We start from the raw sequence: 11646 nt of genomic DNA, 5'->3' as shown, positions 1-11646 counted from the left end.
ATGCTCATGGATTTAACCGAAGAAAAGTATATAACGGTGCAAACTGTTAACGGATGGAAGGAGTTTAATTGCCTAATTTAATTTTAGCAATTTAACGGAATCTATTTTTCATTATAAATCTTATTTTGGTTACATGCTAGGGTCATTTATTTATCAAGTTTGATCTGTGCATACCTTGGATGTTAATGGTTGAAATACTAAATTCTTTTCTGCAATACATGGATTTAAGCTTGGGATTTTAATTGCCGTAATATTAAGCACTACTCTGCAATTATTTGGATTATGGTTTGGACTTAAATTGGTAAACTAATACTTAGGTTCTGCCAATCTTATGGATGTTGGCTTGGAGTTAATTGAAGAATTAATTGTATATTTTCTGTCAATTACCTGGATGGATGTTGGATTTTAAATTGGTGAACAATTAAACTTGGTCTCATTAATTACATGGTTACTATTATGGATATTTAGGTGACGGACTGTTTCAAATCTGTATTTATCAACTATATGGATTATGTGGACTTTATTTGATGTACTACTTAAAATGTTGCATCATTTACGGATCATTTGCATGGTATACACCGGTATGGGACGGTGGCATATGGAGGGACGAATTAGATCAAAACGCTAATTCTTACCCATTCATACATACAGAATAGATTAACTAAAATAGTTAAATCCTACATGGTTTCATAACCTGTCAACTAAAACAGTTGAATGACATATTGGATGGTTGTTTATATTTCTGTGGTAGTAAGGATATGGATTTAATTAAAACATTTAAATCCTAATTATATGTCATGTCTGGACGACGAATAGTTGACCGACACAACATTGTATTTGGATGGAGATTATATATATAATTATGGTACCGCAATTTGAGCTTAAGTCTCACAGTCGACGGTTATGGAGCGTATATGCAGTAGGATGCGTAGCTGACTATGTTGGTTGAGGTATACCCTATTTGGCTTAGGTAGTCATGCCCACTCAGGTGCGTTTTGCATGTTGCCTTCTATTCAGGTTGAGACCCTCATCATAGTCCAGTGAGAGTCCTGTAGTGTGTATATATATATCTATTTACGGACTATACAGTTATGGTTAAGATATCTATGATGTATCTGCGTATCGGGTCTCTGTTTGGATTGTAGTTAGGATAGAACTTGTTCGTGGGCCTGACCCACTATTATTTTTCAGATAACGGACGGTTCCAAGTCTTAGAGCTTGTTCATGCTGAGTAGAGACAGCTACTCATTCTACCGACGATGTAGGAGGTTCTTCATAGTTTAGCATTAAACTTCTTTTTGGTTGTTCATTTTCCAGTGTTGGTTTATTAGGGGTCCACCAAATGGATTCCCGAGTTGTATTAAAAATGGGGAAGTTAGATGTATCAGAATAATTTTCTTATTTATAAAATTTTATTCTGAGGTTTCAGTTTTGGATTATCTTCTTAGTTTCTTTTTAGCAGTTTTATTTATTCCTGTTTATCTTAATTGTATTCTGTGTTCGTTTATTGCTAATTGGTTTGATATCCTCAGGTAATCGGGCGTGGGCTTGACCAACCCGCATCCGGAAATCCGGGGGTATCACAGCTGGTATCAGAGCACTCCATGTTCTAGTGTCCTTAGGAGTGTCTTTCGTATAGGACTTCCGCGTTGCGTCTCTTAAAACTTAGAGCCATATTAGGATTCGTTGTACTCTCTTTACGGTTTCGTTAGGAGGAGTTAATGTCTTATATTCCATAGTTCTAGAATGGTTGGCACTTGGAGGAGGATGGGGTCCAAGGCGAAAGCAATAAGGACCCAAAGGAGTAAAAGAGTACGTTATCGAGTTCTTTGCCAGAAACAGAACTTGGGATCGAAGATTTAAATTCTGGGGTTGGCATTACTTAGAAAATATACGCCGAGGAAGGATTAGGGTGTAGGTGTTAGGTCACCGCATGTCGGGGACAACACAACTTCAGTTGTTCTCAAATAGGAGACAAGCGAGGGGTAGGGTCCGAAGAGGATCCTAAGGGAGGAGATTTCAGTGTATCCAAGAAAAAGGGATATTGAAGCTTGAAGATGAAGGATCGCACGAGGGTGCTCTCATTCACCAGCAGTATAGTGAATGATACTAGTAAAGTTGGTGTAGATGAATCTACAAATGCTTAAATTTTTGTATCATCTCTAATGGAGAGAGAGAAAAAGGTACTCTTTAGGAGTTTGGGAATCAAATGGAGTTCTTATCAGAATGACGACGTGATTTTACATCATATTTCGGAGAGTATGGGGATTAGGTTGTGATGTTCTAAGTTGCTTTGTAAAGCCGTGATAGACAGTTTGCATTCCGCGTATAAGGAGGATAAGGGTTAAGCCTCTGGGTATATGCTTAGGCAAACGATTGTGCAATTAAGCTATGTTTAACCGATAGGTTTCAAGGTTGGATGAATTACCAACGAAACTATAAAATGAACTTTTGTGAAATAATTTGGCAACTTGAGTCAAATGAGGTTTTCTTCTCTGGAATGGAGGACGTCTTAAATAGAATTATATTTTGAATTATAATATGTGTGTTTACGTGTTTCATTTTGTTATTACGTGTTTTTTTTTTTTTTAATTAGTCCAAACTGGGAATATGGATTGGTTGGGGACACAAGTATGTGATCAGCCAACTATGGTTTTAATAACATGGAGTAATAGTGCTATGTGCACTAGGGTTGTGGGCATAAGGTCATAGGAGTTGGTAGAAATACATAATTCTAGCCACTCTATTGGACTTAGGCATGCATCAATATTGTATATTATTTAGGACGGGATAGTTAAACTATCAATACGAGTTAAATAATTTAAAATGATTAGTTTGATGTGCTCTATGCTAGGTAGGGATTCCTTATTACAACGCTATAAGAATGGTGGTTGTTAATGTTTTGGGGATTCGTGAAGTTATGGTAGGTACAGATCACTATAATGCCACTATGGTTCGGACGGAGGATTTTATGCTAATAGGTACTTGTTAGAATGATGCCGAGAGAGGATAGTGGGCTGATTAAATCTTCATCAGTCTATTCGTAATCAAGACATGATTTTACGAGGGTGTCATTTGGAGGAGTTGCTGGTATGCACTTGGGAAAGGAACCAAAGTTTCTACACCGTATAAAATGTAACAATTTTTTTTTAAGGGTTATTTTTTTATGGGTGCAGACGGAAGCTAATGGTCCCAGACCAGTTGGTACTTTCGATAGACAAATGGGAAGAAGGATGTAAGGACTAAGGTTCACAACTCTTGGTTCTTTATTCATCCTGGTGGAAACAAGCTGCTCTATGGTATGGAGCAGATGTTTTAGAGGACAGGTAGGAGGAGGAACAGAATGATTTGGTCATTAATTCTAAAATGTATTAAAGAGGAACCGATAGAGATCACTAGATCCATATAGACAATTTTCTATATTCAGGTGGAAATGATAGATCATTTTCACGAATTTAGTTGAGGGGTGGCTGATTTTTTCAAAAGGGTCAGGATTTTGGTTGGAATGTTGGTTAGTTTCTTTATTAAATCGGCTCAATGCTGGTTTATTTTAAACTGGTGGGACATCATTTCATATGAATAAAGTGGATTACGAGACGACTTAGATGCATCAAAGTGGTGATTCACACTTTGCATTAAGTTCTATCCGGTGGAAGGGAATAGGGAAGTGGACGCTCTCACCAACCGATCGGATATTCATATCTTTCGATTCGTTGTTGAGTTCACAGTTGAAGTTTTAGCCTGTATAATAATGACACTGGCTGTTATCATAGAAATTAAGAAAATCAATTGCAAATGTTGGGCTTGATTTTCATGGAGGTGTTACTTTACTCAACTAGAGCTTAAGGTACTGATGGAGGTTCAGTAGTTTCTGTTAGTGTGGTCAAAATGAATGTAATATAATATCGGCACTGCTTCTCAATGCACTCGGACGATTATAAGGTGCATCAGGACATCGACTGTCTGGTCACGTGAACCAGATGATGTAAGACATGTTTAATTTGTCTATCTGGATTAGTTGGTTTTTAAAGTAATGTTATGCGTTTGATATGCATGCTCAGACTATGGGTGATTTAGTTCTCTGTAAAGTTTAAAATCAGTATATACTTAAATTAAGGCATGGTTGATTTGCCAAAGTCTAACTAAATAGACTTAAGATGGCATGGTTTATTTGCCACAGACATGGTTGAATTGTCGGCATGGTTGATTTGTGAAGGTCTAACACAATATACAAAAAGGGGGCATGGTTGATTTGCCAAAGTATAAATAACTATACTTAGGGAGGCATGGGTTCGTTGCCATATGACTCAATATATTCGTACTGATAGAGTTAAGTCCACACGAGACCGGAGATGAATTTTAAAAGCAAATAATTCGGAGTTTTGTGAATTCCGAGGACGGAATTCCGTTTGTTAGGGGGGAAGAATGTAATATCCCTAGTTTTAAAAGGGATATAATTGGAATTTTATTATTTATTTTGTTGTTTTCGTTATTTATTTTATTATTTTTAGGTGCTTATTTGGCTAAATGTTTAGATGGTTTCTTGTTTTATGTGTAATTAAATTACGTGTTGTGTGAATTGATTTGTATTTAATGATCTGAATTATTGAATTATTTGTGTTATTTGAATTATTTAAATTAATTGCTTTATTATCGTGTAACTGTTTAATTATAGGTGCTTTTTTTAGTTGTTTTGTTATAACGGTAAAATTATTTAGGGTTTAGGTTTCACGTTGTAGCTGACTTGTAGTTGGACTTAGAATTAGGTTTTGGTTTTAATTGAAGCCTATAAATACTATATGATATGTCGACTTAGGGTTTTAGAATACAGAACCTCTATTCCCGTAGTGAAAAAAGAAAATAGAGAGTTACAGAGAGAAATACAGAGAGAGATAAAGGGAGGAAGTCTAGAGTTTTGCCTTAAGCTAGGGTTGAACCAAGGAGGAGGAGGAGCAAGGGTTGGCTCGTGGGTAAAACCAAGAGCAGTAGAGGAGGTTTAACAGCAACAAAGGTCACTAGAAAACTTAGAAAGAAGGCGGTTAAAGGTTTTAAACCGAAACCTTAAGAGGCAAGTTATTTTCTTTCTCTCCCGTTGGCCTGTATTCTGTGCATCCTTAGATAGTCTCTAGGGTTTTAAGTGATCATTAATTAAATTTTACATTCTTGTTGTAATGACCCGGATTTTTTGGATAAATTTTTTCTGTTGTCTATTCCCTTCTGAGTTTGGTTTCTTGTCGATTAGTTTCGTCTCGAGTGCTCTGGAGTGATTTCCAAGACTTTTTTTTTTTGGATTGACAACTTCCTTTGAGGACCAAGTCATTCCCACATTTTTCATTTTTTGACACTATTCACTTTTTATCTTTTTCCCTATTCCGTCTTTTCCTCATTTGTCACTCTGTTTGCGTAACCACACTTCTTGTGATCGGAGTTGGTTTCTGACTTCACGTATCTTCATTCCCAATGATTTCTATGAGATACGTATCTTTACTTTCGTGAGAAAGTACTCTGGTTGTTCCCGATGTCCATAGGGGCATAAATGCAAAGTTCTTTGGAAACTTTTTCTTTTCTAGGGGTGTTTTTCATAAATATCTTTTGAATATATTTTATTTCAGAGGTATCTAAGAAAATATCTTTTGGAAGATATTTTTATTCTGGGGCAGTTTTGTAGTTTTCACTTTTTGGAGGGGCCATTGTGCAATTAATGAAAGTTATTGCTCAATGCCTTGTTTTGAGCCTGGATCCTCGTATGGGATTCATTTTCACATTTCGTCTAGTCGTGGACTCTTAGAATTTCCTCCTGGATGATATTTTCCAGTTTCAGGGTTTCTGGCCCTAGTTTGTGCCAAACTTGTTTTGGGCATAACTCTCTGCTCAGGATTCGGTTTTCGACGCCGTTTCTTCCGTTATTCATATTTTCTCATTTGGAATCTTTTTTGTTCACAGAGTTTTGTCGTTTGAGTTCGTCTGCTCAAATTTCACTTTTTCGGACCAGGAGGGGCCTGTTCGGGGCACTTTTTGAGTTTTCTATAAATAGGAGGTCTTTAGTGAAAAATCAGATTTTTGCCCTCTCTCTCCTCTCTCTTGGCCGGATCTAGGGGCTGCCATCTTCTCTCTCTTCTTTTGAGCTTCTTCCCTTCAATGAAATACCTTAATGCCTTAGTGTTTATTGTTCCCCTCGGCGAGGCCTTCGATTCCAACCGGTTGGAATCTCGTTTTGGCCATTTCTTAAGTTCGGGTTTGAAGTCAAGTTGTGTTTTTGATTGGGCTTCCTTGGGATTCATGTTCGTGGTGTTGTCCCAGACAAAACCTAGGAGTTTCGTCGGATTCGAAGCCGATTTATTTTAGTGGGGATTTGAGATTTCATCTCAAATGTAGGTAGGGAATGTTTTAGGCTTTTGTGTGTGTTGTATTGAGTGTTTAGTATGATTATATAACTTATATATATGCCTTGTATCAAATCTAGAAAGTTAGTAATTTTTAATTCTTTGTATAAGATTTAAAATTCATGATGATATATAACTTTGATTTGAATTGTGGCACGGTAGAAAATCTTGTTTTAACATGTTGGTTAACATATATTAAATTTGGATTAATTAAATAAGAATTACTCTTTTTAATTAATATTTATCTTTTATGAAAGATTAAAGTTCATGGCCGTACCTTGCATGAAATTGAGTTGTATTATGCTTCTAAATTAAGTTTTGGCATGTTTGTTAACATACTTTAATTTGAGAGCATTTGGTTGAGTTTGAAAATTTAGAGACTTTAATTAAGAGAATTAATTAAAATCTAATTTCGTGGTTTCATGGGCCTAATTAAGCTTTTGTATGAATATATGTAATGACCATGATATGTCTATTAGCATATATTAAATTGGAGCCAATTGGAAATGATTTGAAATCTAGAGAGTTTAATTATTTTGATGTAATTAGATTCTATCTTGTTTATCCATGGATTTAATCATGTTTTAGAAGGTGCTTCTATTTTAAGATCATGGATTTAGACTTGTGTAGTATTCACTTGATTGTGTTATATGCATTGAAGGGCATTATTGTTAAATTTATATTCATGAGAGTATGTTTCTATATGAATATATTGTTGGCTTGTGATTTCGTAGCATTATGGATATGAAATGCTTATTATGCACAATTGAGAGTTATATTGCTAACTTGTTACTATGTAGTAGTAATATGTATAAGTTATGAACTTATTTGGCTTATTTTGGAATCTTGGAACATTGTTGAGTTGAGATGGCTAGGGTTTGGCTCTAGTACGGGGATGTGAGTCCTCTAAGTCATTGAGATAGTGCGCACTTAGGGTGGTCTTCCCTGCGGGTTAGTACCCGGAATAACCATTGAGGTCTCGGCAAAATTCCGAGCGTGATGTCCAAGTTTTCCACTTTTTGTTTTCACATTCAATTCCAAGTTGACAATCTTGTTTACCTTATTGACTTGTGGTTTTGGCTATTGGCGATTTTGATATTGTTAATGTTGGGATTTATATACCCTGGCATAGTAAATTCCTGTTTGGATTAAAGTGACATATGTTTCTGATGTTTCTGAAATATTTATGTTTTATACAATTGGTGAATTCAATGTATTATATTTCGATTCATTATAGAATTGATAGTGTCCATTTGATTACAAGAGATATTTATATATATATATGTGATGGCAATCAATGCATGATATATAAATAGTAATCATAAATAGTTCATAGTCGGTAATTATGGATGGACTCATAATTAATTAAGATTTGAACTGGATCCGCATTAGGTTGAGATATATTGCGAGAGCCGTCGTATGCAATTGCTCCCTATCATCGTCATAGCATTTGACTCTTAAGCATGAGAAAATTATAGACTCTTTTATTAATTAATAATTACTTTGATTTGTTCGGCGGATTTTTCGGGATCCTTAGACCGACACTTTGGGCAGTTATGTGGTTAATAGTTAGAGGGTTATATTTTCAATATTTGCATCATTACTACTTGTATTTATTTTGTATTGATTATGGTTGATCACAAAGTAAATTCGAAGGCCTTCGTGTGTTTTTAGACAAAATGATTTATTATATATTTATTTATTTAAATTATTATTTTTGTCAAACAAATGTTTTATTGTGATCGAGCCAGAAATAATCAAGGCTACCAAAATAAATATATTAATTAAGTAGCCGGATTGATGGCTTTATTTATCCGATAACTAATTAAGAATAGAGGGGTCAAAGTGTAATATTGACTTAGAGGTTATTTATTATTTAATTGGAGTTCAATTAATTTCTTTTAGTGGAATAGAAATTAATTTGTGAATTAATTGAATTGGGTCCATGGACCGGGCCGATTATTAATTCATTGTAGCCAATAAAATAATAGGCCCAATGGATTCTCACTCATAGCCCAATTTGATATTGGAATCATATTAGATTTGAGACATATGAATTAGAGATTGAGAAGGATTTGTTGTTTCCTTTTCTTTATTTTTATGTTGCCTATAAATATACATGGTCTATGTATATTTTGAGTGTGATTTTTGGAAGAAGGAAAAAGGAATAAATTTTCTCTCTCTAAAAAAATTAGGGTTAGTATTCTCATCTAATGGAGGCTCCCACAAGCCTAGTTTTCCAAGGTAATTCATGTAGGCTTATGAGTGATTCCTAAAGGCAAAATAATTACCAAGAAGATGGAGATCCAAGGAGAAGGCATCTTGCTAAGGGATCTACAATAAGTGAGAACATTCATTTTAGAGGAAAGTTTTAAAGGTTTACTCAGACCTTTGATGTAAGTATTCAATCCATTAATTGAATGATACATTATATTTTATTTTTTCATAAAACTTGTCTCTATGTGATGAATCAAGATCTATGAATCAAAATCCCTCAAAAAGTTTTTAAAACTTGCACGTTTCCTAACAGTGGTATCAGAGCATGGTTTGATTCATTACTAGAGATCATATTTTTATCAAAATTTATCATTCATGGATCCAATTTTGATATGCATATATTTATTTATTAATGTATGTTGATGTATGAATTAATATATTGATATATATTAATACATGATGATATATGTATAATTGTGAATGAATGATGATGTGTGTTTGGGCCATGGATGAAGCTTATAGGTTAAATAAATGTAATTTTATCTTTGGATGAATGTAATTAAGGCTTTAATTTAGCCGTTTGAAAGTTCAATGATGTAATTTAATTTTTTCCATTGTATTTCAAATTGTAATTATTTTTAAAGTCATGTAATATTCATTAAAGGATGCTATGAAGCTTCAAGAAGGTCCAAGAGGGTTAAATTAGGCTTAAGAAATTTTTTGGGAATTTTTAGAATTTTTCTGGAATTTTTCAAGGCCAAATTTAATTTTCTGGGAATTTTTATTATTTTTCGGCGACCAGAGTGTCGCCGGTGGCAAGCACAGGCACCGGAGTAAGAGCTGGGATCCAGTGCGACGCGAGACCATGCAACCGGATCCACAGCCGCTGGATTAAGGGCTGCAATCAAGTGCAGCACCAATATAATACACCTGGCGCGTGAGGAACACGCGCCAGGGTCAACAGGTTGCTGGCGCGTGAGAAGCACGCGCCAGCACAAGCTAACCTCTTCTACGCGCGCGTGCAGGTGCGTGGATGTGCTCCCACGCGCGTGAAGGCGCGTGGGAGCGCGTGACAGACTCTCCTACCTCCTCCCAGCGCGTGCAGGTGCATCAGATGAGTTTTAAGGCATCCAATTGTGTCCGGTGGCGTGTGGGATCGAGTTACAGCCTCTTGCAAGTATATACAAGCCTATGATAGACCCTCGCGCATTACTTAGAGCATATAAATGTTAAAAGCTGAATCCATTGGCCATTTAAATTGCTTCTGTCTGTTATTTATTTATTTAACTGATGCATGGAATAATTAATTGTTTATTATTATTATTCATGCATTGGATCCATGATATTTAATTAAATGACTTGATTTATATTAATTAAATTATGAAAATTAATTGGATTTGATTACTAATTAATTTGAGAGCACTTATTAGGAAACGAAAAATTATTTTTGTAAATTATTTTTAAAGTGTGCCTCAAATTAAATATTAGTGAATCATTTAAAGTTCAAATATTTTCTAAATTTAATTGGATTAAAATCAAGACGTTTTGCATGCATTATATCATGTAAATAGATAAATTCAAAACCCTAATTATGAATGATTAAAAATTGAGTGGGAGCGGGAATTTTTATACATTACCCCATGGCCTTCGTTATTAAAACCATTGTAATTAGATCTTCAAAAATAAGGCCCCACGCATGATTTGAAGAGTCTTAATATTACAAGAATGGTTGTCTCATAAAAATAATAATATTAAATGTTCATTGTAATTAGATCTTTAAAAATAAGGCCCTACGCATGATTTAAAGAGTCTAGATTATAATGACAAGATATTTAATGTTTTATTTTTCATTAGAGCATTAATAACGTTATACACTCAATCTAAAATCAATAGTGTTAGCTCCCCAACGGAGTGGTCTACACTAGGTGATTTTAGAAAGGTTAAACATAATCGGGAATCATTTCATATAGATAGACAAGGCATTGTCTTAAGAGATATGGAGATGATGGGATTTGCCCGCCAATATCAATAATGAACTTCGCCAACCGAATAAGTTATTGGCATATTGGTTATCCGATTTTTCATGCAGTGGTTAAGGGACCCACATACTATTTTAATGGAAGTGCTCACCTAATAGTAAATGAATCTCAATAATAGTAATAATGAACTCCTCCAACAGGATAAGTTATTGACATATTGATTGGTTGATTTATTATGCTACATAGTTGAGGGACCCGCATTAATTAAAAGGGATTGTTCACCAATAATGATAATAATCTCTTGTTCGATTGAGATTTATTATATTATGTAGTTAACAAACTCATTTTAATTTTAAATATGCATGACAATATTAATAATTCACCTTGCATATTGTATGAATGCATTTATATTCAGATTAATTATGTCTAATCCAGTTTATCTGCTTGTTTACATATTCAATGGAACTGGACCTCATTAATATTGACTGGGAAAGGAACTTAGATATTTTATTCACAACGTAAGGGTACAAATGTATTTACTACTCCTAAACCTAATCCTTTTACTTTAAGATACCCAAGAGAACATTAATGCTTTGAATAAGTGAAATAAGGCAAATGAGATGACTTGATGCAATATTCTAGAGTTTACCTCGAATACGCTCCAAAGCTAACATTTACATTATTTTATTTTCTTCAAGCATCATGTTAAATGTCAATAAAATGTTTTGGTGAGATTAGATAAAGAGTATGCCAAAGTACTATGTCAGACTTGAATAGCATCAAGATAGCCTAAGGAACTCCAGTATGAAATCGAATTTTGGAAAATGATTGTTTATTATTTAAAATTAGCTGGAGATCAATAGGGCTAACTTGGGTGGTAAGTTTCAAGTTGACATGATTATTGCCTTGTTACCAAACTCGTTCGACTCTGTTAGAGTGAACTAAATAAGAAATCAGTTTGAGTTCACACTTGCTGATATTCTTATAGAATTGGTAACAGATGAAAGGATAATCAAGAGTATGGGCATTCCTATCAATCTAACCTAGTCTATACCATCTTCTTCTAG

Source organism: Cornus florida, unplaced genomic scaffold (genome assembly GCF_030987335.1).
Source record: "Cornus florida cultivar Cherokee Brave unplaced genomic scaffold, ASM3098733v1 CherokeeBrave_3.0.0_Hap2_Chr10, whole genome shotgun sequence".
NCBI classification, from domain to species: domain Eukaryota; kingdom Viridiplantae; phylum Streptophyta; class Magnoliopsida; order Cornales; family Cornaceae; genus Cornus; species Cornus florida.
This window is presented reverse-complemented; position numbering follows the sequence as displayed.